Source organism: Chelonia mydas, chromosome 6, assembly GCF_015237465.2.
Source record: "Chelonia mydas isolate rCheMyd1 chromosome 6, rCheMyd1.pri.v2, whole genome shotgun sequence".
NCBI classification, from domain to species: Eukaryota; Metazoa; Chordata; order Testudines; family Cheloniidae; genus Chelonia; species Chelonia mydas.
The window spans coordinates 72,828,530-72,855,712 of record NC_051246.2 but is presented as its reverse complement, the minus strand read 5'-3'; the positions used below and the strand labels follow the sequence as shown (position 1 = coordinate 72,855,712).

Sequence of the window (27,183 nt, the reverse complement as noted above, 5' to 3'; positions counted from 1 at the left end):
GGCTGTTTACTTCCCAGTCACTAAGACATGGCTGCATCATAGCAGTGTTGCATGTCATTTGTGAGGCACTTTGAGATGCTTCAGGATGAAAGCTCTATATCAGCGGTTCTCAAACTTCATTGCACCGTGACCCCATTCTGATAACAAAAATTACTATATGACCCCAGGATGGGGGACCGAAGCCTGAGCTCGCCTGAGCCCTGCCATCTTGGAGGAGGGGGGCTAAAGCCGAAGCCCAAGGGCTTCAGCCCCAGGCGTGGGGCCTGTAACGTGAGCCCTGCCACTCAGGGCTGAAGCCCTCAGGTTTCAGGCCCAGGCAGTGGGGCTTGGGCTTTCAGCATTGACCCTGGGCCCCGGGCTTCAGCTTTGGCTCTGGGCCCTAGCAAGTCTAACACCGGCCTGGCGACCCCATGAAAACAGGGTTGTGACCCACTTTGGGGTCCCGACCCACAGTCTGAGAATCACTGCTCTATATGAATATAAAATATTCTCAGGAACACAGAAAAAGCACCAGTACCATAGGTGCAGTGACGTAACTAGTTTTAGGTTTGCCTGATTCATATGGTGTAGCTTCATTTAACAAACGTACATTTTTCAAACTAAATGTAATAGCCCTATGGACTAGAGAGACCAAATTCATCCTGGGTATTACTCCAGGATCATCAACTACAGTGAGTTGCAGATTTGTCCCAAGGCTTATATCTAAACTTGTCAGCTTCTAGTTTTAAAAGACTGCAAGTATACATACAAAGCATAAGAAAAATATACTCTTTTGGTACCAAAAAGAACACTTTGACATTGTCAGTTTTGACACTGTCAGGCCAACTGACTTCAGCGGGGCTCCACGCAGTGTAGGAGTCTGTTTGAATGGATCCAGTTTCAGGATTTGGCCTTATCTCTGAAAATAGCTGGTATGTAAGGAAAACAAATGCTGGGATATACCCCTAACTACGACAGTGCTAATGGTGCTGTTACAATATGCATCAGCACTGCATTTATTCAAATGGATGCAGGACAATTTACTTAATGTGTCAAGAAGGGGGACACACAAAAATGATGTACCTAAAATTGGATAAAGGGGATTTTTGGAGAAGCTTCTATTGGATGCAATGTATGGAGGTAATAAAATTGAACCTTGTGCCTCAAAGTGCTATTGTGGGAGATAAGGATGACTACTGAGCAACTGCCACAATCTAACATATGAACATATCACTAAAAAATAATCACTTTTCAAATGCTATTGTTATTATTGCTTAATGTATTTTTGTTTGCTTGGTTAAGGGAGACGTGGAAAGTGATTAATGATACCCATGCCATAAGGGTTATACTGAAAGCTGGCAAAGGGTATATGTTCGTCGGCCTCCCCTTATCTGGTCTGATCAATAACTATGTATTGGTTTTACATAAAAGATAAGACACTCCCAATGTATTTTGCTCAGAATCCAAATGCCAGATGTGAATATGTGACATAACTCAGTGGCCCTTTGTCATGTTCTCTGTTTTCACAGCCTGAATTTTTATAACCCATCCAGAGTCTCAAAAGTAAAATGGACACAACTGTAAATAAAGATTTTCCCCTTCCTCCCTGTCTCAGTTTCCCTTTTGCTTACCAACATCTAACAAAGTGTTCAGAAGTCCGGAGACCCTGAGGGCAGGTTGCTGTCTGAAGTACTGAGCTCCTCCTATGATCAGCTTTGTGCCTCCTTTGATGTTGTTCCCTGGCCTTGGAACAGCATCCCACCTTTTGTCTAGGCACCACCCTCCTTCTCATCTATAAAACCACTCTATTAATCCTCCTAATATTGTCCCTTCCTTTCCCCATCTACGCTGTTGCCCTGTAGTTTTTGGTCTGTTACACTGTAAGCACTGCAGGGCAGGAACCTTTCCACTTCTCCCTAATGCCACACACTCAACTTGGTTAAGGAGATCAGAATGTCCCTTCCTTCCTCGCTCCCTTATTCTCTGTCAGCCACCATCAACCCTGGGGACGGGTTTTACTCCAGGTGGAAAGCTCAGACCTCCCTACATCTTTGCCAGACAGCTCTTGGGAAATGTGATGAATGAGAAGGACACAAAGCTGCTGTGTTTAGGAGGATCATTCAAGTTATTCTGGCAGGGTGAAATTCACTTCTTTGCAATAGCCTTTGCAGCTGTACTCTAGGCTGTACTCTAGTAAGCATTATTTTGAAGATTTACGTGGCGTTTAGGCCTTCTATAGACTGCCAGCAAAGGACTGCATTTTACCTATTGGTAAGAGGAATCCAAACAAACTAGAAACATCACTTAAAAAAAAAATTGCGCTTGAAAATAAATCCTAACTCTTGGATCTCAATCCCACTTTCCTCTCTGCACCTCTGATTGGGTCATATAGGGTTCCTAAGTAATATATCAGCATCACTCACAGTGAAAGAGGAAAGAGCAGGAGACTGGAGGCAAGTACAGTGGCCCACACCTTGAGAAAATATTATCGAGACACAGAGAGAATCTCTGGACAACTTTATCTGACCAAATGCACCAGACCTGAAAGCACTTAATTACCTCCTGCACCTGCTCACTGCAATTTTAATAGCTTTAACAGATCAGAGCTGATTTATCCTATTCTCCCAATAGCCTGATGACTTCATGCCAGTCCTACACTGAGTCCAAAACTACAGCACAATGGAACGAAGGCCACGCTAATTGTCAAATGATACCTGCTTTCAATTTAGCTGGGAAGATTTTTTTATTTATTTATTTTTTTAAACTCCAAATGGTTCTATCCAACACATTTTAGAGATTGAGAGGAAAACCAAACCAAAAGCTCTCTCCTCTATGTGAAGGAACTGGAAGAAAGTTGTAATAGCTAGATCCTGATTTTATTCCCATTGAAAATAATTGGGAAACTCCTGTCACTTTAATGGGGACTGGGATGGACTCTTATTCTAGAATTGCTGCATTACTCAGAAGTAGCAAATACTCAGTAGCAAATGCGATACTGAGATAAAGCAATTTTTCCTTCTGAAAACAATGTGTGCATATGATCAGTCTCCTCAACAGCTCCAACCACTATTAGTGGAATATGACTGATGAAGGCACACTGGGTGCCTAGCAAATGTCAGACTCTAGTTTAAAACTACCCAGTGTGATCATCACCACTTCAAAGCTGTCATTTCCACGGTATATGTAGGTGATTAATAGGTGCGTAACAGGACATTCTCCTTCTCTAGTGCCAGTGGTGCGTACAAGGGCCAAATTCTGATGCTCTGACAACGAGTAGTACCTTTCTCTGTGAGCCGTCTTATTGAAGCACAGTTCCTGCTGGCTTGATTTTAACTGTGTTGATTGTATTTTTAATAAATTGCCCGGGTGCTCAGCTTGTAAGACCAACATCCTTTGTGGTTTTACAAATCAACTCAACTTTTATCGAACAGTTTTGATTATTAACAATAATCATCATCGTGATGTTTATTATGGTAGTGCTTAAGGACCAACCAAGAATGGATCTCCATTGTGCTAGGCACCGTACAAACACAGAGTAGCACACAATTCCTGAGATTGGACACACAAGGTATGTGAACACTGCAGCAAGGAAATGAGTCTCCCAGCCAAGGTAAATTGACTCATGCTAGCTCAGCTAGAGATAACACACTAAAAATAGCAGTGTGGACATTGCAGTTCACATGGTAACTTGGGCTGTCAAGCCCACCCAACTCCCTGGGTCTGACCTCAGGTACATAGCCCAAGTCTCCGCCAGAGCTGCAACATCCACACTGCTATTTTTAGCATGCCAGCTCAAGCCAAGCTAGTGTGAATCTGTCTACTTGGGCTGGGAGGTGGGCTCTCAGCTGTAGTGTGAACATACACTTAGGTCACGTGAGCTTAGCTTCTAAAGCTATGAAACTTTCCTGAAGGTACTCTGCAATTCTCTGCCGAAGGTTACTTGGTAGAGCTGCTTTGCTTCTTCCCCCATTGTAGGAAACTTTGCTATGCCAACTGGCCATTACTTCTGCAGGAACTAAAGCAGCACCCAGGTGAGCAGTATACAGACCCGGTCTGAAGCCGCACTCAAGCAGGATATGCACCCTAGCATCCTTGGTTATGCTCAGTAGGGAGAAACCAGCTTCGATCGCCCCCACCTATGGAAAATGGTGCCAGTATTCAAAATAGTGTCCCCAGGCGCTTGTACTGATCCCCTTCTGAAACCACCCAGACCCTCTGTCCCATCTTGCACCTTCCTCTCTGGGCCAAACTCACCATGTTTAGTGCTCTTGCCAGGCTGCATGCTCACCAAGGGAAATTGAGTAAGAAATGGATGTAACTTTTATGATTCAAGGCTGGGAGTACACTCAAAATACTGACTCTGTGTATTGTTTCTTTTGCTTCTGTAGATGAGCCCTTAAAAGTCAGCTCCTACACACCAACGGAGCACCTCCGTCAGATAAAGAGGCAAACAAGGAGTAAGGAGGACATATTTCGAGAAGTACTGCAATCGTCTGATCATGCAGTTAGCGAGCACAGAGTGTGGAGAGAGACAATAAACGAAAAACTAAAAGTGGAGAGCCAGGAGAGGAGACAGGGGCAGGAGCAGGTGGTAAAGCTCATGGAGGATCAAGCAGAGATGCTAAGGCCCTTGATTGCACTGCAGTCGGAACACATCCATGCTCATCTTCCTCTGCAGCCCATAAAGAACTGTGTTCCATGCCCTCCCCAAACTCCCCCCATGCATTCTCTGCATGTTCCCGGCCCATCGCAGTGCTCCCTGCACTCCACCCCTACAGACATGTTCCATAAGGACTGCTGGACTTACACGCAGCCTGAGAGCCTCATTTGAGAGAGTGCTGTTCAGTGTCATGTACCTTGTAAGAAATGGAAATCTGTGTATTGCTGTTTAATAAAAATTTAGTCTTAGAAATACAAGGATTCTTTGGGTCCTACACATGGTGGTTGCAGCAGAAATTCATATACAGTGGCAATCAAGCAGAAATCATTACAAGGGTCATTCAAGGTGGTAAGTAAACAATGTCTGGCTGAATGCATTATAGAAAGAAATTACTGGGGCTCACTGTCAAAATGCTGCTTCCAAGCCTCCCTGATTGAAACAGCCCCTCACTGAACCACTCTAATAGCCCTGATATCTGGCTGGTCAAAAATCAGCCACCAGGTGCTCCACCCCGGGGACACTTTTCCCCCTTGGCTTCACAAATGTTATGCAGAGCACAGCAGGCTCCTATGGACCACGGGAATATTTTCCTCACTGAGGGCTAACCTGCCAAAAAGGCAACACCAGCTACACTTTCATCTGCCAAATGCACTTTCAACAGTCATTCTGCACCTGCTGAACCTGTTGTTGAAGCGCTCCTTGCCGCAGTCAAGGTTTCCGGTGTATGGCTTCATGAGCCCTGGAGTAAGTAGGCTGGGTCTCCCAGGATCACTATGGGCATTTCAGTATCCCCTTGTGATGGGTCTGGTCACATTGACCCCCTTGGGATTGCCACCTGATGTGCTGAAACTACCTCTGAGCCCATTTTCTTTGCCAGCTTGGGGCTCCAGAACCTTGTCTTGTTGAGCCAGACATCCTCGCCTGCTGCAACACAGAGCCAGAGTCTGAACCACGCCCCCAAAGCTGCAGACTTAACTGAAAACAGCTCAGCAAGTACTCCTGTCTCCAGCACCCAGACACCCAGCTCCCAATGGGATCCAAACCCCAAATAAATCCGTTTTACTCTGTGTAAAGCTTATACAGGGTAAACTCATAAATTGTCTTCCCTCTATAACACTGAGAGAGAGATATGCACAGCTGTTTGCTCCCTCAGGTATTAATCACTTACTCTGGATTAGTTAATAAACAAAAGTGATTTTATTAAGTATAAAAAGCAGGATTTAAGTGGTTCCAAGTAATAGACAGACAGAACAAAGTAAGTTATCAAGCAAAATAAAACAAAACACACAAGTTTAAGCCTAATACATTAAGAAATTGAATACAGGTAAATCTCACCCTTAGAGATTTTCCAATAAGCTTCTTTCACAGACTAGATTTCTTCCTAGTGTGGGCCCAATCCTTTCCCCAGGTACAGTCCTTGTTAGTTCCAGCTAAGGTGGTAACTAAGGGATTTCTCATGACCGGCAGCCCCCTTTGTTCTGTTCCACCCCCTTTTATAGCTTTGGCACAAGGCGGGAATCTTTTCTCTCTGGATCCCCACCCCTCCTTCTAAATGGAAAAAAAAACAGGTTTAAGATGGATTCCAGTACCTGGAGACATGGTCACATGTCCTGTGAGACCCCAAGCCTCCATTCTTCCCAGCCTGACTCACAGGAATGCAGGAAGGTTTGCAAGTAAACAGAGCCATTTACAATCAATTGTTCTAGTCCATGGGAGCCATCAAGATTCTAAACCACCATTAATGACCCACACTTTGCATAATTACAATAGGACTTCAAAGTTATACTTCATATTTCTAGATTTAAATACAAAAATGATACGTACATACAAATAGGATGAACACACTCAGTAGATTATAAGCTTTGTAATGATGCCTTACAAGAGACCTTTTGCATGAAGCATATTCCAGTTATGCTAATGAGTGTGAATATAATGTATTTCCATAAAACATATGGAGTGCAACGTCACACCCCTATTGGAATCTTCTGGTCTAGAAAAAGTCCCTGCATGCAGCTTTCTATACAGGTCAGTGTTCCTGAAGATGCATGCGTCATGCACCTTCCCTGATCATCATACATTGATGTCGGAGAAATGACTCCAGTGATCCACCAGCGCCTGTAATACCACAAGGAAGTAGCCCTTTCTGTTTATGTACTCCGTTGCAAGGTGGTCTGGGGCCAAAATAGGGATATGCATGCCATCTATCATCCTGCTGCCATTAGGGAATCCCATTGCTGCAAAGCCATCCGCTATTTCCCTCACAATACCCAGAGTCACAGTCCTTCGTAGCAAGAGGCGATTAATGGCTCTACACACTTGCATCGCTACAACCCCCATCGTTGACTTCCCAACTTCAAACTGATTTGCGACTGACTGGTAGCAGTCTGAAGTTGCCAGCTTCCACACAGCTATCGCCACAAGCTTCTCCACCATGAGGGCAGCTCTCATTTTGGTGTCCTTGCACCCCAGTGCAGGGGTGAGCTCCGTACATAGTTCCAGGAAGTTCAGCCACCGCTGCTTGCCATCCTATACCTGTGTCATGACCCAATCCCATCACTCAGTGCTTGTTTCCTGAGCCCAATAGTGACAGTCCACTGTGTACAGCTGCTCCATGAATGCCAACATCAAGCAGGGCAGGCACCACAGATACATTTTCAGATTCACAGCTCATGAAATACTGCAGGATCGGCCGCGTTGTGTTGATAACGCGCATCCCAAGACTGGAGAGTAGTGCAGGATCCATGCTTTCAGGCAGAGATGGCAGGCACAAAGTTTACAGGGGCAGTTGAAAAATGGCGTGAAACATAGTCAGAAGCCTATGGAATGATGGGACAGAAAAACTGCATCATGAGACAGTAAGCCTGCCCCTATCACGCACTGCCATCCATTCTCAGAACTCCTAGTAGCAGAAGGTGGTGATTTGCACAGTGAGATAGATACCCATAATGCACTGCTCTCTCTGTCAGTGCTAGAGCACCAACTGTGGACACACTCCGCCGACACAAGGAGCGTTGTGTTAACATGCACAAGAGATGTAATTACAGTGGTTTAGGCTACTTGACATAACTTAAGTTGACTTAACTCTGTAGTGTAGACATGGCCTAAGAGTGTCAGAACTAAATATGAGGTCGAACAGAGAGGTTAGCAAAAGTAGTTCGCACATATTCCAAGGGACCATACAAGGTGAAGTGGCCCATTAACATCCCTGTAGTCATAGGATTAAGGGGGGGTGAGGAGTTAGTGGGTTACAGATTGTTGTAATAAACCATAAATCCAGTGTCTCTGTTCAGTCCATGATTTTTAGTATCTTACAGAGTCATTAATTTAAGCTCCTAGGCTCGTCTTTTGAGAGCATCGTGCAGGTTTCCTCTGAGGAAGAGGACAGAGGTCAGATATGGAGTGATCACTTTGTGAAAAAAGTGTTCACCCACAAGAAATGTGGTGTTTTTGTCTTGTATCATTTTCCTACGTGAGTTTATTCCAGAGCATAATGATTGTCTGGTTTCACACACATAGTTGCTAGTGGGGCATTTAGTGCACTAGATGAGATATACTACATATGATAGGTATACCACATGTGACAAATCTTGAGGAGTGTATTGTGGGGGGTGAAGATCATTGTAGCAGATGTAGAGGAGATATGTCTGCAGGTTTTGCATCTGTTGTTCTGGCAGAGTCTGGTGATGCTTTGAGTTGGTGTGTACTGGTCTGTGGGGAGCTTGTTTCTGGTGATGAGCTTGGAGTGCCTGGGGGGTTGTTTGAAAACGAGAAAAGGGGGTTCCAGAAAGATTTCTTTCAGGATGGGGTCTCCATTGAGTATGGGTTTTAGTGGTTTGATTATACCCTGTGAGGGTTCCAATGTGGGGTTGTTATACCAATGAAATAAAAACCAGCAGGATCTTATTAAAGGGGAAAAGGCAAAATGCCACAATTATTGTGAATACAGAAAGAATTATAGTAAACAGTTAGTTATAGCTATAACATTCCATTCAATTTCATATTTATTCACACATTCATTCATACACACACACACACACACAGGTTCTGCAAGGGTGTTATCATAGTTACCAGCCTTAGAGTTGCTCATGCCAAGCCACTGGCCAGGTGGCCTGGACATGAGGAGGGAGCAGGGCCTTGTCAGATGCTCATCTGATGCTCCTGGAAGTTGGTTTGCAGAATCAGACCCCCAAAGTTCTCACTTTCTAGAGTCCATTTTTATAGGAATTTCTTCCTATGCCAGTATGTGGGAATTGCTTCATCATGCTGTTGCTGAATCAATAAGCAAATGACACATTCCTGACGGCTCCGTGCTGCCAGATGTTATCTTGTTCTTTGGTTCTCCCATTCTTGAGGCTGTTGGGTGGATTCCAGTCTGCCCTCCGGGGGTCCTCTGGTTATTTCCACTTGATGCCTTCTTCAGCCGATGGACACTGGATTCTTAGGCTGGCACCTCCCTGATCATTCAGTTATTATCCACACCAAGCATCCATCCACATACATCCTCTATCTCTGTTTTAATCACAATTGTTAACAAAGTGAGACGAATACAACAAAAGGGCGGGGAGTCTCTGGGTGCTGTTTCTGTTATTACAGAGTATTGCTTTGAGTCTCTCTCTGTGTGAGGAGTAGTTGTTACAAAGAATTGCTTTGAGAACAGACTCTGTCTTAGAATGTACTAACACAATTAGCAGCTTGCAAGTTTCACACATAGAGAGAGAGACACAGTACCAAAAACCAAGAGACCTCTTAATTAGTAATACCCTGGAATTTAAACTACGGGGAATCAAACTCATTTGTGATTTTAATACAGAACTTCTTTAATATGATCCAAAAGGGTGGCATGTGACAACTAGGGGTTTGTAGTCAGAAGGTGGTTTATTTCTGTTTTGAAGCACGTTCTCTCCAAGTATTTGGGTGGCCCATTCCATGATGCAATCTACTTCTCTGGTGGAGTGTCCTTGTCTGGTGAGAGCAGTTTTGAATGTGTTATGGTGTACATCCCAGAATTTCTCCTCTGAGCATATTCTATGGTATCTGAGTTCCGAGCTGTAGATAACAGATTTCTTGGTGTGTTTGGGGTGGTTGTTGAGTTGTGGTGGAAATCTATGAGGAAGTTTAAGTCATCCCTACAGAAGATGAAAATATCATTGATGTTGCTCAGGTGCATCATTGGTTTCGTGGTGCATTTGTCTAGAAATTCTTCTTTAAGGTGGCCCATGAAGAGGTTGGCATATTGGGGAGCCATTCTAGTACCCCTGGCTGTTCCCATGGTTTGGACAAAATTCAAAGACCCATGAGTCCTACATATGATTATTACAACATGTGGTGTACCTCATCCAGTACACTAAATGCCCCAACAACAATTATGTGGGTGAAACCAGACGATCCCTAAGCTCTCAAATAAACTCACACAGGAAAATTATACAAGACAAAAACACCATATCACCTGTAGTTGAACACTTTTCACAAAGCAATCACTCTATATCTGAGCTATCAGTCCTTATCCTCAAAGGAAAGGTGCACACTTTCAGAATACAAACCTGGGAGCTTAAATTCATAACTTTGCTAGACATTAAAAATCACAGTGTTAATAAAGACAGTGGATTACAACGATCTGTAACCAACTAACCCTCCATCTTTGTCCTATGACTACAAGACTGTTAACTGGCCACTTCACCTTGAATGGTCCCTTAGAATGTGCGCTACTTATGCTAAACTGTTTGGCCTTGTATTTAGCTGTGACTCTTGGAGTACATTTCCCAGACCTGAAGAAGCACACTGTGCAGCTCAAAAGCTTGTCTCTCTCACCAACAGAAGTTGGTCCAATAAAATATATTACCTCACCCTCCTTGTCTCTCTAATATCCTGGGACCAACATGTCTACAGTATCACTGCATACTGCGTTGGCAAACATTCCTGCCAATAAACCCATATGCTAGCTGGAAGATTCACAGAAAGTGAACACAAGAGGGGCCAAAGCAAATTTATTTATAAATCCAAACAAATATTTGTGATAATTTTGAAAGTATTGTCCCCATTCTAATCTTTCCTTTCATCTCATCCCTCTTGCTCCTTGTGTTCCACCACATCCTCTCCTCTAGTTGTCCCCTTTTTCTCCTCTCACTCTTAGCTGCTTTCAAGCAGTGGCCTAGGCTTGGAGCAGCCTCCACCTCTCAGGTACCACACAGCCTCTCTTGCTTCCTTCAGACCTACTCCTTTCATCCAACCTTGCTAAATTGATCTTCACACTGGCAACTGTATTTGCTTGAGTTTTTTCATGAGCACTTTCAGGTGGGGGCCGGTCTTTTTTCAAGTTCTCTGAAGCACGGTGTACACTTATGCCCCTATGTAAAGGATAAACAACAATAATACAGAGCAGCATGTTAGAAGGAGGGTGCACCTATACCCAGGAAGAGGTATATAAGCTCTTGTACTAATGGTCAGGGAACATTGGGCAGGGGACTCAGAGTGGCCCTCTTCATCTTTCACAGAGATGGTTTACATGATTTGGGATGCCCTCGTACGCCTTCTCCTTACAAATGCCTCAGAGGAAGAATTGCCTAGTGGTTATATTATGGCAGTTCGGGGATCTACTCTCAGTTCTGCAATTGACTTGCTCTGTTAATTGGGATAAGTCATTCAAGAGTTGTATTTTCAAATGGGCTTAAGGGAATTAGGTGCTCAACTTCCACTGAAAGATAGTTGGAGCTGGGTGCCTAATTCCCATTTGTGCCTTTGAAAAAAATCTCCTTTAATCACTCTCTGTCCCAGTTTCCCCACCTGTAAAATTGAAGTAATGGGTTATCTACTTCAGAGGGGAATTTTGAGGATTGATGGTTTAATATTTGTAAATTTCTTTCAGATTCTCTGGTGAAAGATGCTATAGAAGTGCAAATTATTTACTGTCATCTTATTGTTTAACTAATAGTTCTGGGTAAATAGTATCTGGGGAAATAAAACACTGGAGTTGAAGTACTTGGAGACACAATTGTCCCCTCCTCCTTAATTCATGGTGGGGAAGAATTTTCCTTAAGTTTCAGCCCAAAGCAAGGAGATCTCATTGTGTTATAATGGTTGCTTCCTGTTTGTTACCTAATGACATCATTTCCTGTTTCCTGTCTGATTATAAGCCTGCCAACTGTTTTTCTCAAACATTAACCAACTTCCCATCGCCCCCCTTTCTTTTTAAACAAAAATACCATAATAAATATCACTGTAACCGGAGGCCCTGACAGAACACTGCTCTACCAATTAACCTTTCCACTGCTAGAATGCCTGGCACCACCGCTACTCAGCCAGCTACAACCTTAGAGAATCAAACCAACACTGAATGACCATCATTTTATTTAAGGCTTGGTGCTTAGTGGATCTTAAGCTTCATATGCTTTATCAGTTTTTAATTATTAATTGTATATTTCCCTGTTTGCACAGCACCGCAGCATTTTGTGCACAACTCACAAGAAGACAGGCACCTTATTAAAGAGTTAACCATCTCACTCTGGCAAATAAGCTCAAAGAACATTACCTCCAGGGTGAAGAGGTGCAGAGGCATTGGGGATTCAAGCACTAACACTTTGCAAAAGAAGTGGCCTTTACACCCTGATCCTACAAACATGCATGTGAGTAATTTCACACATCTGAGTAACCCTACTGGGAACTCTTGCATGCATAAAGTTACTCATGCACATTGGTGTTTGCAAGATCGGGTCTTCCAAGAGGAATTTGAAGGAGAGAGGGAAGGGAGCTTGGTGCAAGGGAAGAGGGAAGCTGATCCCAGTTTGCAACCTCACTGTCTAAAAATGCATTTCCCCCCTTCCCCCCCAATAGCCAGACCTTGGAGCACTCACAGGCTTTAGAGCTGCCCATTGCTCAGTAGTGACCCCACCCAACCATGCTCCAAAAACTGCACCTTGTTGTCTGTCTTGATTGTTCCCAACATTAAGGGAAATGGGTATAAGGTAAAGTAAAAAGTGGTGCAGATTCTCAGGACTCCATCTGGGGGTGCAACAGCAGAATTTTCCTTCCAGATTAAACTTGTGTTAGGGGGCTAAAAAAGTGTCCCGTATATTTTTTCAACCAAAGTAAACATTCAGTAAGGTGTCTTGGAATTAACTGCTTGATAAGCACAGCCAGCAAACACAGACTCCCCTGAGACTGCTCCTGTCCACGCTGCCATGCCAACAGACCCATACCAAGCAGCAGTTTGAAGTTCATGGTTTCTGAAAAGCCCAACACACAGGGAGCATGGATACTTCTGAATTCCCAGCCATCCCAAATGATCAGCATCTGGCTGAGAAATTGCAGCCCAGCTGTTAACAAGAAAAAAGGACTTAGACTTTGCTATTACTACTAATAAATAATTATTATAATGGTTGCTGCCTTTGTTAGTTATTTTATATCAATGTATTATATTTGTTTATTTGCATATAAGCATCATTTGTTTACTCAAAACAGTTTTATATTAAAAAGCTTTATTTGGTACGCGGCTCGGTAGAGCTGCAGCACACATTCTGATTTCATATCGATTCTGATTCCAAGTTACAACAAAAGCACACACCATAGACATTGTGAAACTAGCAGCCCCTTCAGGGTTTGTACTAAGGCGAGTTTCCTCTGCAAACATGCACCAATAGAGGGCGCTACTGGAACACATATGAAATGCTAGCACATACCCAGTTTTGGGCATTCCTAGCTAATTGCCTTGAGTGGAGAGAGCTCTGAGCATCTACTTTCAGCTATATGAGCTGCTCTTACGCAACTCCCCAATTCCTTCCAATCAGCCATACTCAGTCCAGCCTACAGAGAAAAACTTCTTCAGCGTGTTATTTTTGCCACAGTCCCAGAATACATATGAATCATGGGCCAGACCCTGTGTTCCAAGCACACCACAACTTTTCGCTGACTTTACTAGAAGTGAGATTCACAGTATTGCCAACCCCAACAGTTCAAAAATCATGAATCAGACCCCCCCAAAAATCGAGATTGGCCTAAAAATCACGAGATTCTTACAGTTCACCTTCTGATTTTTGATCTGCCCTTGCCTACTCCCAGTGTATGCGTGACTAGCACAGTACTCCCTATATTTGCATATTTATTGAAAGGAAGAGGATTTGGGCTCCTGCTGCAGAGCCCTCACAATAATGCAAAGAGGAACATCATGCAAGGAGCTTCACAAAACTTTACTCCCTCCCCCCCGCAAAGTAAATGAATGCCCCAGACTTTTTGTGGTCCTACTATTGCCTCATATCCTGCTGCTCTCCTGCAGGAAGTCCTCACTCAGGATTGGGGGGATGCAGAGGAAGATGACGGAACCTTAACTCTGCCTCGCTCCTGGCCAGAAGCAGCACTAGTGCCCAGTGCAGGAAGGAAAACCCTGGGGAAATGAGAAGGAGGTGCTGGCGGAAGCTGAGCAATCAGGGCAGTACCGCTCCAAGCAGCTGCCAGGGGAGGCAACATACAGCCACAGCAGAGGAGATGTACTGAAGTGTCTCCCCAAAACAGTGTGCACCCCAGGGCAGTGGAAAGAAGTGAGGGATGGAGGGCTGAGCCAGAGCCGTGGGATGAGGTGGGAAGAGGCAGAGAAGCTTACCTGACAGCCGGAGGCCAGGCCAGGCCGCTCGAGACTGACAGCAATTTCTAAGTAAAATTAAGCCTGACATGATCTCAGGCTAGAACTCTCAAAAGTCAGCTGGAAAAAAAATCTTGACTTTTGAGAGTTCTGTCATGAGATCTTGGGTCAGGCTTAACTGTACGTAGAAACTGGATCTCTTGCAGTTAATCCGCGAGAGTTGGCATGTCTGGGTTCACAAGGACTGTGGGATTACACTTTTGAGGACCAATCTTCACAACTAGTTAATAAGCATTATACATGGGGGTGGGGGGGAAGGAAGAGAAGATATCAGGCCAAATTCTCTGAACTGACTCTTCTGCCCCCAGTGCAGCTTGGATTGTATGAGCAAAAATAAAAATTTGTGTTACTAACCTATTTATTAGACAGCCATCATCAGTGATCTAGGCAGCTGTTACATAGAGAGAGAGCACAGTTTTCATTCCTAGGTGTCTTAATTTAGGGTCCTAAGCCATATTTAAGTAGCTACATATAAGTAGCCTGATTTCCAAAAGTTCTCAGTGTGACAGATAAGGCAATTTCCTGCAATAACCTGGACAAACCTTACTGAATTAAGTTAGATCTTACTGTATGAAAATTATATATTCCTGTGGGCCAGTGATGGTATGTAATTCTGTGGGGGGAGGGAAACCACAGCCCTCACAAAGCGGTGAGGGGTGGTTAGACAAATTCACTCAAGCTGTAACAGCTGCCAAGAGGCAGCACCACCTGGAGAGACCTACATATACTGGCTCAAACTAGATTCTCCAGAGACCAGCAGACAAAGAAAAGACTTTAGGATAAATAGCCTGAGTTTAAACTGTCTTAGGGTCTTTGTTCTGATCCAGCAAACCAACAGGCCCCTCTGTCCAAGGCGAAGGGGTGAAAGGACAGACACCAACCAGAACCCTTGTGGAGATTGTGGGGCTGATCTCTGGTAAGCTTATTAAGGTGTGTGTGGATTCTCTTATTGTTTTTAATGTTTTCTCTTGTAAGGCTTTCCCCTTAAGAATACATGTACTTGCTTAGAAAGTGCTGAGTAGTAATGTCACTGGGGCTAATTAACTGTTTATAGCCTCTAAGGCAGGGGTTCTCAAACTGGGGGTTGGGACCCCTCTGGGGGTCATGAGGTTATTAGGGGGGGGGTTACAAGCTGTCAGCCTCCACCCCCCCCCCGTCCCCCTTTGCCTCCAGCATTGATAATGGTGTTAAATATATCTTTTAAGTGTTTTTAATTTATAAGGGGGTGGGTCGCACTCAGAGGCTTGCTATATGAAAGGGGTCACCAGTGCAAAAGTTTGAGAACTGCTGCTCTAAGGAGAAAGCAGAATAGGCCCTCTCAGCCAGTCTGACTGCTGGGGAAACCCACAGTGTAGGCAGGGAACTGTGCAGCCTGGAAATACCCCAGTGAGGAGAGAGAGACTGGTCTCTGCCCAAGAGATGATGACTGGGGAGCTGGAAGCCTATGCATGGGTGCCCTTGCTAGGCCACAGAGGGGGAATATAGGTGCAGTTGCTTTGAACTGTGACACTAAGCACTCGCAAATCTCACTGTAGGTCAAAGGCTGGATGCTTAGCACCTGTGAAAATCAGGCCATTTAGTGTAAATCTAGGAGCTCAAGTTCAGGCACGCTGGTTTTTAAATCTCTGTATTTTACTAAAAGAAGAGGAGGACTTGTGGCACCTTAGAGACTAACCAATTTATTTGAGCATGAGCTTTCGTGAGCTACAGCTCACTTCATTGGATGCATACTGTGGAAATCGCAGAAGACATTATATACACAGACACCATGAAACAATACCTCCTCCCACCCCACTCTCCTGCTGGTAATAGCTTATCTAAAGTGATCATCAAGTTGGGCCATTTCCAACACAAATCCAGGTTCTCACGCTCCGCCCTCCCACAAACAAACTCACTCTCTTGCTGGTAATAGCCCATCCAAAGTGACCACTGTCTTCACAATGCGTATGATAATCAAGGTGGGCCATTTCCTGCAGAAATCCAGGTTCCCTCACCCCCCTCCAAAAACCACACACACAAACTCACTCTCCTGCTGGTAATAGCCTATCCAAAGTGACCACTCTCCTTACAACCTGCATGAAAATCAAAGTGGGCCATTTCCAGCACAAATCCAGGTTTTCTCACTCCCCCACCCCCATACTCACACAAACTCACTCTCCTGCTGGTAATAGCTCATCCGAAGTGACCACTCCCCCTACAATGTGCATGATAATCAAGGTGGGCCATTTCCAGCACAAATCCAGGTTCTCACCCCCCCCCCCCCACACACACACAAACTCACTCTCTTGCTGGCAATAGCTCATCCAAACTGACCACTCTCCCCACACTGTGCATGACAATCAAGGTCAGTTTGGATGAGCTATTGCCAGCAGGAGAGTGAGAACCTGGATTTGTGCTGGAAATGGCCCACTTTGATTTTCATGCAGGTTGTAAGGAGAGTGGTCACTTTGGATAGGCTATTACCAGCAGGAGAGTGAGTTTGTGTGTGTGGTTTTTGGAGGGGGGTGAGAGAACCTGGATTTCTGCAGGAAATGGCCCACCTTGATTATCATACGCATTGTGAAGACAGTGGTCACTTTGGATGGGCTATTACCAGCAAGAGAGTGAGTTTGTTTGTGGGAGGGCGGAGCGTGAGAACCTGGATTTGTGCTGGAAATGGCCCAACTTGATGATCACTTTAGATAAGCTATTACCAGCAGGAGAGTGGGGTGGGAGGAGGTATTGTTTCATGGTGTCTGTGTATATAATGTCTTCTGCGATTTCCACAGTATGCATCCAATGAAGTGAGCTGTAGCTCACGAAAGCTCATGCTCAAATAAATTGGTTAGTCTCTAAGGTGCCACAAGTCCTCCTCTTCTTTTTGCGAATACAGACTAACACGGCTGTTACTCTGAAACCTTTATTTTACTGTGGCCAACATTTTTAAACCAATCAATGCACCATGCTGAAGGGCTTCCTCAATGCAGAGTTGAAATTAGTGATTAGGGCTGCCAAAAAAAATTTTTTGATGGAAAACTGAGGTATCAACAAACCTAACATTTTTGTGGAAAGTGCTTATCTTGAATAGTTCTGATTTTTCATCAGAAAACCAAAAAACCCTAACTATTCTCCCTTTCAAAGTTTCTGATGGAATGCCCAATTTTGACTAGCTCTACTAATGACAGGTAAACTCATCTCATTTAATGTCAATCCCACTTGAATGATGTGGTCTTGAAAGCTTGACTCAAACATTGTTCATGCTCTGCTTAGGTGAGAGGACAAAACAGGAGCAAACAGAGTGGGGGAGAAAATCCAGTGGAAAAAATGCAGCAAAAAATTGAAGTCAGAGCAAAAGAGAAAGCTACCTCCTGAGAGTCTCTGGAAAAAGTACCGATAAAGGTATGGAAAAATCCAAAGAGCACAATAAATGTAGTTTATGGCCCTAATTCAGAAAGGTATTCTGCACAGGGCTAATTTTAAACATAGGAGTAGTTTCATTAACTTTAATGAAACTACTCCCAAGTTTAAAATAAGACGTTTGTTTTAGTATCTTGCTGATTCTGTCATACACCAACACTCACTTAAAGCAGCTTAGCTTCTGTCCTTAACACGTAGCACACGCTTCCCGTCAAAGAGCCAATTATGAGGTTGGGCTGGGCTTGCTAATGAACTCTTTTTAAATTTCAGGAAGAATGGTGGTTGAACTTTGTCATACTCTCTAGAGTCGCGGACAACTCAGGTCTGACTGTGCCAATCTCAGGTCAGATGGTCAGAAAACAGGGAAGACACCTCAAACTGGTGGTGTCCCCTGTAATTAGATTTCACCAAACCAGTAACAATTGTGCACTCCTGAATCACCATACCAGTCTTACCATGGAGTCAGACAGTCCCCTTAGGCACTCCAGCCTATCCTGCTACCCAGACTAACTGGATTTAGTGATGATGGTCACATAAACTAAAAATCACACCACATCAGGTTACTCCCAATTCCAAAGGGTCACTTACCCCAGATCAGCTGGTACTTTGGATCTCACACCAAAGACTATACTAGATAATTGGCTGTTAGCAAACTAACTAAAGATTTCTTAGCTAAGAAAAGAAATGAGTTATTGAGAGGTTAAAGCAGGTAAATACATTAACAGGTGAGTCAAAGTTTGTAAATCCAAAATGGTAGCAGATATGATGTAATCTGACTGTTAGTTTCCCAGTAGTCATTTCATGGAACCCATGTTTCTGGGGATCTCTACCTTGCCTTTGGTGTCTTCCCTGTAAGAGCCCAAACAATCAGAGATAAAGGATCTTCCTTTGAAACAGTACTTATAGCTTCCTCTACAAACAATAACCCGATAAGTGGTTTTTACTCACACAACAACCAATTGCTTTGAAGTTAGCACTCTTCTTCATTACATTTCCAAGGCTCCAGTTGCATTTGAGTAATTTTAATTAAAGGGATATACACAATGTAAAAGGTAATGTAACAGTGAACAACAATTCTTCCTTCGTTTTCATGAAGTTTACACATCACGTACAGTCTCATCTTAACACTAACACACACACTTTTGATAGACAAGGGTTAACTAATTACAGAAATATACCTAAAGTTATGCAATAGCAATCGACATGTTATAGGTAAGTGAAGACAATACCATTAACATGTGCTTTGAACTAAACTAATACACAAGTGAATTGGCCTGATTACGGTACCTTTGGGCACTCCTTTGACTTCTATTAGCATATGAGTTAATTAGCCTGCAGCCCTGTCCTGAGCTGGCACTTGGGTAGACAGTGTCACAGAACTCAAGCACTTTTCTTACAAATTCCAAAACCGGTGGGAAATATCTGCAAGCCCCCAACCCCAGCCCTTATCCATTCCTACTTAAAATTAGCTTTTTTTAAAAAAAAGAAACAGATTTAGCACATTAAACAGTGGTGCCAACTCTCATGATTTTATTGTGAGTCTTATAGTTGGTGGTTTTCTTAAAGCCCAAGCTCCTAGAGTCATGTAAATGAGAATCTCAACTTCATCTAGGAAACAGTACATTTCTAGCCCTCATGGTTGCAGAGGAAAACCATGGAAATGTGACCCCCTAGAGCTCAAAAACCAGAAGGCAAATCAAAATAACCAAAATGTATTTTAAAAAAAACTTGTCCCCCCAATTCATGATTTTTGAACGTTTTGGGGTTTGTCATGCTGATCCACAAACTCAAGACCACAGAGCAGTCACAAAAAAGCACCTTTACTGTCTCTGCAAGCATAAGACTCCAGCAGCCCACAGTCTAACCAACTCTTGAATCTGGAGCATGGGATAATACATAGGGAATAAGCAGCTCAGTAAGCATCTTGGACTGTATCTAAAATAAAGATTATCATCAAAGGGTGAAATTCACCTATGGGAGAACCAATGCCATCCCCTCTGCAGCACTTCAGCCCTGTAATGGGGCTGCCATAGGGTGCCACAAGAGATAAGGATTCCTCTGCAGCTACTGCCAGGGCACAAGAGAGGTTCCTTCCTAAGCCTGCACAGAGAGCAGCAATTAAGGTGAAGCAGGAGGGGGGCCTCCAGGATCTCTGTCACAGGGTCCAGAACCACCAAGGGAATAAAAGGGGCCTGAACACCAAAGAATATGTTGTTGACTCAACAGATTGTATACGATCTTGTGTATAAAAATATGTTGAGTAAGGTCTTTTATGAAAGCTTGTAATGCTCTAAACTGAGTAATCATTATGAATAAGACTGTCGGTCACAGAAGTCATGGATTATGTGGCTTTCCGTGACTTCTGCAGAGGCCAATGTGGCTGGTTCTGGGGCTGCCCAAGCAGATCAGGCAGCCCCTGGGTCAGTTGCATCGGCCACTACTGGGGCATTTTGGATATGAGTGGGGGCTTGGGCAGTGCTTACCTTGGGGGGGTGGGGGGGAGCTCCCCAAAAGCAGCCAGCATGTCCCTCTAGCTCCTAGGTAGAGGGGATGGGGGCTCTGTGCCTGCCTGCCTGGAGGCACCACCCCTGCAGCTCCCATTGGCTGCAGTTCCTGGCCAATGGGAGCTGCACAGCCAGAGCTTGTGGCGAGGGTGCAAAGCTTGTGGCAGGGGCGCAGAGCCCCCCTGGGCTTCTGGTCCCCAGGAGCTGCAGGGACACGCGGAGCTGGGTAGGGAGCCTGCCAGCCCAGCCAACCCTCCCCTTCTCCCCTGCCCCACTCCGCCCCCCAGCACAGGTCCTGGGCCACACAGCCACTGCCCATGACCCCAGAGCACCCATGGTGCTCCCTGACTGCCCCCCACAGAGCACCCCAGCCCAAGTTTTAGTCAGGGGTATAGTACAAATCATGGACAGGTCAGGGGCTATGAATTTTTGTTTACTGCCTATGACCTGGCCATGACTTTTTCTAAAAATACCTGTGACTAAAACGTAGCCTTAATTATGAGTTTTATATATACACGCTGTGGTCATGAGTTTGTGTCTTCATAACAAGTTTCACCTCATCTCACAGCAGAGCAGTGGGCAATCAGGCAGGGAGGGGCTGCCTTCCCAACCAGACCAGGCTAACTCCAAACACCTAGCATTGTATGACCCAGGAAAGACAAAGAATAGCCCATTAGGGTTAACAGGAAGACCTACAGGATACTCCTACGCTGCAATTAAAGATCCAAGGCAGCAAGTCTCAGAGCCCGGGGTCAACTGCCTCAGGCTTGTGGGGCTAAAAATTGCAGTGTAGACATTCCCGCTTGGGCAAAAGCCCAAGCTCTGAAACTCAGCAAGAGGGGAAGGCCTCAGAGCCTGGGGCTCCAGCCCAAGCCCAAATATCTACACTGCTATTTTTAGCCCCACAGCCCAAGTCAGTTGACCCAGGCTCTGAGACTCGCTGCTGCTGCAGGTTTTTTATTGCAGTGTAGACATACCCGGAGACATCCTGGCTAGAATTCCCCCACCCTGAATAAACCTGAGTTAGCCTGCAAGGGAGGGAAAGGAGTGGCAGAGCCCTTTTAGAAAGGAGGCTTGAAACTGAGGTCTTCATCCAGAACCAAAGAGGCAGGTGTCTGTGAAACGCTGGATTGCCTCTATGGCGGGGCTGGGGGGTATGCTGGGCATCTGTTCAGAGGCCATGGGTAACTTGGATTAGAAAAGTGAGTTTATCGAATGTGAAAGAGTAAAGCCCAAGTTTGCTTCTTTGTTTGTTTTCTGTGTAACTTGCCTGCATTTGCTTTCCCTTACTATTTAGTCTTTGAATTGTTTTTGTTTAATAGAAAACCCACCTTTTGTTTATTTTTACCCCAAGCACATCTCTGGTGTGCAAACTGTGCAGAGTGTGTGTGCAAAAGTGAACTGATAACAGGGCTGGTTTCATACCCTTGGGGGTGGGGGGGGGGGAGGACAAACCAGAGGGGGGAAAAGTCCAAGTACCTGGTGCTTAAGTACTCAGGGTGGAGGGATTTAGGGATACGCAGGAGTGGAAGGGCTGTTTGTGGAAGGAATAACTAGGCTGCTGAAAGCTGAGGTCAGACATTGATGGCTGTGAGCTGGCTACCGGCATCAGTGCTCTGAGCCATAGCATTAGAACTCCCCAGCTTACAGGGCAGGCAGTACTGCTCTAGGTGATCCCAGAACATCACAGCAACATTCTCATAAGCAAACTAGGGAAGTACAGTCTAGGTGAAATGACTTTCAGCCAGTTATGCACCCACCCAACTTATAGACTGGTACCTACTCTTTTAAAACAATGCTTCACTGTTAAACTGGAAGGACATATCCAGTGGGATCCCACAAGGGTTTGTCCTGGGTCCAGCACCACTCCATATTTTCACTAACCCATGGATGAAGGAGTAGTGACTATGCTTATAAATTTTTCAGATGGCACCAAGCTGGGAGGGTTTATAAGCATCTTGGTAAACTGGAGAACTTGTGTGAAGTCAACAAGATGAAATTTTGTAAATACAGGTGCAAAGTACTACACTTAGGAAGGAAAAATCAAATGCACAACTACAAAACGGGAAATAACTGGCTAGACAGCAGTACTGCAGAAAAGGATCTGGGGGTTCTAGTGGATCACAAATTGAATGAGTCAACAGTAAAAGCCTGTTTCCAAGAAGGCAAACATCCTTCTGGAATGTAACAGGAGTGTCCTCTGGAAGACACAGAAGGCAATTGTTCCACACTACTCAGCACTGGTGAAGCCTCAGCTGGGGTACTGTATCTAGTTTTGGGCACCACACTTTAAGGAAGTTGTGAATGAATCGGAGAGTCCAGATGAGAACAAAAATTATAAGAGCTTTAGAAAGAATGGTCCATGAAGAAAAGTTGAAAGCATTGTGCATCTTTAGTCTACACTACAGAAAAGAAGGCAGAGGGGGGACTGGATAGCAGTCTTTACCTGTTCTCTTTATAACAGCGCTAACTTATTTGGTCAATTGCTCTCCCTGTCTACCAAAGGTAGGAAGAACTAATCAGCTTAATTTGCAGCAAGGAAGATTTGGGGTAGATATTAGTAAAGACTTTCTAACTATAAGGATAGTTAAATATTGAAACAGGTTACCTAAGGAGGTGGTGGCATATCTGTTGGAGGTTTTTAAGAACAGGCTAGATAAATTCCTGTCAGGGATGGCCTAGGTTTACTTAATCCTGCCTCTTCATAGAAGGATGGGGGTGGGGAGAGGGAGGGTGGAACTAGATGACCTCTTCAGGCCTCATCCAGTCTTAGATCTTGTGTTCATAAATATGGGTTAATAAAAACAATAGGTCACGTGAAGCTAACTGGAGGTTGGTTTTTTGTTTTTGTTTTTTTTAATAAACCGAGTGACACATGAAATGCTGTTGGTTTTTTATATGGCATTAAACATGATAATTTCAAAGGGGTTCTGTAACAATCTTGGAAGAGAATGTTGTGGGTTGGAAGTCTAACTGGCGAGCTAAGTAGACCCTACTTCTGCCCCTGCATGCTCACATCTGCTTTTGTTTGGCCTTGTATAAATGAATCTGTAAAATGTTCCATAGTCTACATCTGCAAGAAGGACATTAAAAGCCAGCAGTGATCTTGGTGGTTTAGGAGTCATGGAACTCAAGAGCCATGGCTAGTCTTAGGTCATGGGGGGCCCTATGTATATCACTACAGGAACACTAAAATTGTCTAGCCATTAAGGCACCGGGCTGGGACTCAGGGAAGCTGGGTTCAAATCCTAGCCCTACTATAGTGTGATGGGTCAGTCACTTAATCTCCTTGCTCCTCCTCTACAAATGAAATAATAGCACATCTGTTCTCACCCTTTGGCTGACTTGTTCATTTACACTGCAAACTAGCCAAGATAGGGGCTGGCTCTGACAGTTTAGTATTGGTTGTCCTTGGGAATAGAATTGTCTCATGAGCTGTATGTGGTCATTGGGACACCCTGTATTGTGCATTTAGGGGGTACATGTAGTCATTGTGAATGCAGTGCCTTTGCTGCAGGCGCCGGAGCTGTAGCCTGTCATTGAGTGGACAGCTGTGTGGTGTATTTTAAATTGAATGTAACTCCCCCAGAGTCTGTGAGAGCTGGAGAGATTTACTACCTCAGACCCCAGCAGAGCAGAAGGATTTGTTTCCTCAGAGCCTATCAGATATGGGGAAATCTATAACCCACAGCCTGCCAGGGTTGTCATTAGAAGTACAGCTCTGTTGTGCAGAAGTTTTCTGTATTTTCATTCAGAATCCTGTGGTACTGCTGTCTATTCAGGGACTGTGTCCTGCTCAGATGTGGCACTAGGTGAGAGGCACTACCAAACTTTCTGCTGTCATCTACAACCACCAAAAAGGAAGCCAAGAGCATCTAATCCTTTAGACTATGTTGCACCCTGTCTCATTTCTTCCACCTTTACTCTCAGCTCACAATCAAATGAGAACACCCAGGGCCAGCTATGCTGCTAGTCTCTGCCCTCAGAGATCCCTCTTACAGACCCAGGAACTAACCCCCAGCCTGCTTTACCCCGGTCCATGCACACCCTGTTCTCTCCTTCACAGTAGCTAGCTTGATGGATCAATGCTTTCATTGCAAACCCTTACCCACAAAGGATGAGGTGTGGGCAGTGCAGGGCTTCATAATATTTGAATAAATGAAAGTTCACCATGTTTAAACACAGGACAGCAATTACACATCTGACTCCATTAGTGTCCGCAAATTGGGTGGTGGAGGGCAATCCCATAGGGGGAAGTTGAGTGCATGTTGCTTAACAGTATGTGTGTGTGTGTGTGTGTGTATATATATATATATAATACCTGATGCTTCAGAGGAATTCCACACAGGTCCATGGTACACCTGTCTAATAGCACAATATACAAGGGGGAAATTTCCTTCCTGAGCACCACAGGAGATCACCCTATGCCCAGAAGCATGGTGGCTAATGTTCTTGGTAGCTTTGACCTAGTTATTCATAATTGTATAACCATCTAATTTTGAATACTGCTGAGCTATTTGTCCTAGTGAAATGCTATGGCAATGAATTCCATAGACTTGCTGTGACTGCATAAGGAATCATTTCCTTTGATCTACTAATGTTGCTGCCTTTCATTTCAATAGAGTCAGAACAAAACTAGGGCCAAACTGCTGAAATAGGCGTCCCAGATTTGTTTTCATTAAACTCTGCAGCATTTTATACACAGCTCATGTCTCCTCTTACATGTTTTGTACATAGGAAGGAGGAGAGTAACAGTCCTCACTGCACAGGATCACTGTGTGGCACACACCCAAACCTGGATCTACAGTATAGAGGAAGCATGGGCTAATGGTTAGAGCAAAGGGCAGGGGGTCAAGAGACCTGGGTCTCTATTCTGGGGTCTCTCACTAGTTTTACACTAGTGCAACTCCACTAGCTTCAATGGAGTTACTCCTTATCACACCACTGTAAGTGAATGTAGTCAGGTACCTTCCTTCCCTCTCCCCATTCCTGGCTCTGTAATGGTCTCTGTGTGAGACTCTGGCTAAGTCTCTCCCCTTTTCTGTACCTCAAAACTTCCATTTGTAGAACTGGGATACCATCACCTACTTCACGTAGGATTTAAAAAAAAAAAAGCTACAGACAAGGAAGCACTTCTCTATCTTCAGTTTCCACACTCTGTTTTGTTCACAGGGTGTGTTTGCGGCCATCTAGTAATTGCACAAATAACTAATCCTACTCATGTTTTCCTGACGTATTGCCACAGATCCCCAGTCCAGCACAGAGTGACTGAGCCGGTTCTTCCTTCTTCTGACCTCCAGCACAGACTGACTGAGCTGGTACGTGCTACCTTTGCCAGAAAGTTGTGGACCCAGTGATGAAAGATGTGGAGGGAATGCCAACAGGACCAAACTAGGACAGCTGAATAGACAAGAAGTTGAAAAATAATTCACTGACATCATGTAGGGCCAAATCCATACCTTGTGCATCACCACTGACTTCAGTGGAATTAGCATCTGGATGAATTGTCCAGAGGATCAACTTTTCCAAACACGACCTGAGAGTCTCACACAAGATGCACATTTGTATATGCAGCTGCATCAGGGATGAGTATTGCATGCAGTCATTCACAGTAGCCATGCAAGTGGGAGAAACATGTTCAGCCATGCCTGAAAATCTGGTCCACTGTCTCCTTTATGGAGAAAGGAGGCTACATTTTCACCAGTGTTCATTTTCCAGAATGGGGGCTACCTAAGGATAGGATGGAATCCCTTGTTCAGCCCTGTTAAGTAAGTCAAGGAGAGTCTCTTGAATAAGCCCAGAATGAATTTCACCCTTCAACTCATAATGAAGAACCGTATTGTTATGTTATAGTAGCATCCTTGATCAAGATCAAGGCCCTGTGGTGCTGGCCACTGTATAGACACACATACAGTTCCTATCTCAGGGAGCTTATGTTTTATGAATTAGTAGTAATGTATACGGGGAGGCAATGTAGCTTAGTGGATAGAAAACTAGACTGGGTTTTAGGAGACGTGGATCCTAGTCCCAGCTTTGCTGCTTGGTGATCTTGGGGAAGTCGCTTCATTTCTCTGCCTTAGCTTCCTCATCTGTAAAATGTGAATAATGATACTGACCTCCTTTGTAAAGAGCATTGACCTCTATTGATGGAAAGTGCTCCATAAGAACTTGGTATTATTATTCCAGGAAAATTCTACTACCCTCACTCATATTGAATAGTACTTTACTCTGCATGATCTCATTAAAATAAGGGGACTACTCATGGAATAAGCTTACTAGTCAATATAAGGAAGGGTGGCAGAATTTGGCCTTCTATTTTTAGTGGTTATTATTTATACAGCTCCTTAACTGTGGATGATTTACAGCATAACTAAAAGACAGATCCCTTCTCTAAGAGGCTTACAATTTAGCATAGACACAGCACAATTGGTGACAAGGTAAAGTAAATAAGGTTTGCAACAGTGAAGGACCCTGATGTAAGCTTCTGATATGAACACCTCATATTAGTTATTTTTTCTTTCTAACAATACATATTCCAGGTCAGTAGTTGAAAGAGAAGAGAGGCTTGAGCATGGATAGGAAGGAGCCAAGTAAGGATGCCTGGGTCATAGGATCAAGGAGGCTATTCTAGGCATGGGGCAAAGTGACAAAAGGGGCAGAGATGCTAATCGGAGAGATCAGGTGAGCCCTCCTTGGTCTTTTTTTAAACCGCTCACCCTGACTCTTTGCCAGGAAGTTCCTACCAACTCATGTCCCACCTCTGTCAGGCTCAGGTAGTTTAGAATGTCCTCATCTTGGGATACTCACCTACTGAAAGGTGCAGAGGACAATGATGTGCTTAATTAGATGAGACCTTTTCATTCCTGATGGAAGTTAAGTGACACTTCTTTGTGCGTGGGCTGCAAACGTAATTGATCTTTAGTAGAACTGTAGAGAGCCCAGTACATCTGCACCGGGGGAATCCCAGCAGAGGATAAGGAGTTGATTTTGTGTTTTAATTATCTTGTCTTTCCTCT

At 44.3% G+C, this 27,183-nt stretch overlaps 1 long non-coding RNA gene across 2 annotated transcripts; it reads left to right on the top strand.

Moving 5' to 3' along the window:
- Positions 1–15,015: 15,015 nt before the first annotated feature.
- Positions 15,016–26,215, top strand: LOC122466246. 2 transcript variants are annotated; one of them, XR_006291622.1, is made up of 3 exons: positions 15,016–15,183; positions 17,517–17,645; positions 25,413–26,207. It is a non-coding gene; the product is annotated as an uncharacterized LOC122466246 (long non-coding RNA). The 2 variants fall into 2 exon arrangements; XR_006291623.1 differs by having other exon boundaries at positions 15,020–15,197; positions 25,413–26,215.
- The last annotated feature ends 968 nt before the right edge of the window (positions 26,216–27,183 follow it).